This window comes from Euprymna scolopes, chromosome 5 (assembly GCF_053919585.1).
Source record: "Euprymna scolopes isolate OS-2025 chromosome 5, ASM5391958v1, whole genome shotgun sequence".
Lineage (NCBI taxonomy): Eukaryota > Metazoa > Mollusca > Cephalopoda > Sepiida > Sepiolidae > Euprymna > Euprymna scolopes.
In genome coordinates, this window is record NC_136486.1 from 1,096,372 (window position 1) to 1,100,254 (window position 3,883).

The window sequence follows — 3,883 nt, forward strand, 5'->3', positions numbered from 1 at the left end:
CCACAGAATATTGTGATAAGTGTTTCAGTGTGAACAGGTATAGTATAATAACTCATGGGGTTTATCTATTTTCTTTTTACTTTCATCATATTTTGCTTTGGTTTTGATACCCCCAACTTCGAAGCTGTCTCTTTACAACCCTTCCTTTTCATAACCTATCATACTTTCATAAATCAAAGTCCATTTTCTGTTGGCTGTTTTTGAACCCAGTCAACGCCGGGTACTTTTGCTAGTATATATATATATATATATATATATATATATATATATATATATATATATATATATATACTGAAAGGGCTAATGTTGTCCACCTAATTTTAATGCAATTTTTTTGTGTAAAATACCTTCAATTATCAAAAATAGCATAAGATAGCAACATTTATAATCTGATATAACTGTCCCATTGCTAGTAGTTAGACTTGTGGTTTCAAATCACGCTGATCACTTACAGAGATCAAAACATGTGTCTGTGGATAATTAAATAATACATGTAAAATAAAACGTTTGAGTATTTTCCCTCTTGCTTCTTTTATAACTTATTTTATGTGGCAAGACGCCTCTTGAAATTTGTTTCACAGTAGGATTTCGAAAGGTGTTTAATATGCTGCTATACACCACTTTCCATTGTTACAAGTGAAGTTAGACTTGTGTCCATGGAAACTGAATATGGGCTTATTGAGCTTCATGTTCTGCCAACATCGACAGTAGAGGTAGATTCTAACATTCACTGTTGATGTTAAAGAATATGCTAGCAAGGCAAGAGAATGTAGTCATGTGATTATGAAAACAGTTTTTGTTAATTAGAGGGAATGAAAAAATTCTTGTTTGTTAGTCATTTTTAACTGGAGTTTTCATCACCTTCTTTTAATAAGTCCACTTAGAGCCCTGGCAAATTGCTGCAATTATCACAAATGATAAATGCAAGCAAGTATCATCACAAAAACAAACTTTGAGTTATATATTTTTTATTTTCCGGAATTGTACAAAAGACAAAATAGAAAAAACAAAACAGTAGGCACAAGGCCACTCAAAAATTGGGGAAGAGAGTCCTATTGTCATCCTCTTCACTGTACCTTGTAACAGTTTGATGCCTATGTTCAGTTTCAACAGACAATGTATACCCCTTGTAAAGGTAGCTATGCAAGTAATTTTGAGGCAAGTGTTGTGCAATTCCAACCACACCTTTCCTGATATGATAGTGCTTGAGTCCATTGGCAGGAAAAGCTAGATGACTGGAAACAACACTAAGATGAGCAGAGAGCACATATAGCATCTGGAATTCCCAAGTAGTTAACAATTTTAGTACTGACTAGGTTCAAGGTTGCTTAACTACAGCGATCTAAACGGAACTGGTGTGTCAATGTGATTATGCCTGACATAAACAGTTATGCTCATAGATATTAAGAAAGCAATGAATACAAATGGGTACAATAAAAACAAGTTTGGTGGCATGAACACAAAAATGTAAGAATGTTTCGATTTTATATTTTTAATAATACACTACTGTATGCAAAGTAGTCATTCTTCATGCTTTTCAGGAAAAGATTCTTAAAGATCCTGGCATAAAAATCATGTTCCATGGATATGACTACATCAATTATGCACATCCATTGAATGGATATTATTATCTAGCCATAATAGGGAGCTGTTTAATTTGGCCAGAAATTTATAAGCTTTAAACAAAATATTCAGCAGATTCGGTTTATCATAGACTTTAGTAGGTGATAATGAGGGGAAATATCCACTGGAAAAAAAATTGGACAATATTTTAATCATTGGCAATTTTACATATTATCACTCTGCCTTATAATTCAAGATCTAATCAGGTTAAAGAGTTCATTGATACTTTTAAGAACACGTTGAGAAGAAAATTAAAAACATGAATGCTGATAGGAACAGTTTGAATAAGTTTCTGACTATTTTATGATAACACCAAATAGCAATATAGTTGGAGAATTATCACTGGAAAAGATGATGTTTGGTGCGGCCAATATTTAATAAGGTGTTGCTAAAAAATAAAACTTGTTTGCAAAGAACAAAGGAAAAATGTACAATTTACAAGGTGGACAATAACATTTTTTTTGAAAAACTATTGCACTGCTAAAATGCCTTAGGAAGATGGTACCGTCACTGAAATTATTGCGAAAATAATTGATGAAATAACAGAAATTCATTTGTAAAATACATATATAATACATCATATCCCGATATATTGAATGAAAGATACAAAATCACAATGGACGTGTTGTACAACAGTTAAAATAAAAATTTCCTGAAAATACTGAAGTATCGATGACAGTAACATCAAAGCCTAAAACTTATCCAAAAGAAGCAAAACCTGCCACGAATAAGAGAAAGATGAGTAACGGAAAAAAAAATTAAAAATTACTTGGAAAAAAGAGCACAGATAGGACAAATTACGAGAAAGTTCGCCCAGGGAAATGTATTACTTCCAGCATTTACAGGTTTGTGTTTACTATGGAAAGACTACTCTGCTCGATTCCCATAGTGTTTATTATGTGAACTCTTGGTACTTGTACCTTTATAACTATAAACCCTATTAGTTGAATCAGTTTCTCTGGGTTTATCACTCGAAACAACCACCTCATTTGTTTGTATATTTTCACAACACAACACTTTGCATGCATATTTCTGGTGTCAAATTAACAATTTTTATTCAAATGATCGTTTGGTACATTTGATAATTATTTTATGTTATTTCTTGCATTTGATGCCAATTATTTATCTTTGGCAAAATGATTTCTGGGTTAACACTGGTAGTTTTGCCAATTGGTTTTTCTGAAGGAGATAAATCTTTGATTTATATATATATATATTTTTTTTTTTCGCCAAACAAAATTAGGCACAAAGCCAATAATCTTTGATGTTTAACAATTTCGTACATTTAAAGCAAAAATAAAAATGAATACCAATAACAAGGAGGCATTGGACAAAGTTAGAAATACATTTTTATCACACAGAACAGATAGAATTTGTTAGTTGTAATCAACTACTTATGCTAAATCAACTTATCAGCATCAATTAATCATTGAACAGATATAATGTTTACCTAACGAGGATTGTGTAGGGAATTAGATACCTTCTGGTACGGTAAAATATTTCGGTTACCTTGGTAACAGATTTGATTTAGTCTTCCGTTTTAGATCTGGAGTACAGGTCAGTCTTAGAGGTTTGTCAAAACAGGGAACCTTATTAAAACAAGTCATTCATATCAATTATGCTAAGTGGTGATCAGAGCGTTTACAGTGAAAAGATAAAGTCTTCGTTTTGGATGAAGTGACATACATAACACTGTAAGTTCTCAATTTCTGCAAGCCAATAGAGCAGCAGAAAGTGATTTTAGAATCTTTCAAAGACGCTTACAACAACCAAATATTTTCCTTTATAGATTTTTCAAAAACTAATTTGTGACTGGAGCATCAAAACAACAAATTCGATTTTTAAGTTAAAACCCAAATCATTTTATCAATTTTTACGGTTGCATGAAGCTCGATTGCACCCTCTGAATTATGAAGCAAAGTTGAGTTAGGGTTTCAACATTCTTCACCATTGTTTGGCTCTTATTTTTACAAAGAGAATTTTTGTTTGGCTTTGTAAGATGATATATCACCTTAACAAATATTTCTTTTTGATTCTTTTTTGAATATAAGTGTATGCATCAGTTTTTCTTTAATGACGTCATGAAATGAAAAAAATCTTTTCCTGTCAAAAATATGAAGCAAGAATCATAACTTTCCCACCACCGATCGTCATTATATTTAAATGTTAAAGTGATCGTTTTATTGAAATCAGAGGTGGATTGTTCTTGTTCTATTAGGTGCTATAACTTAATAACCATCATTTGTGGTGAGGATTGAAT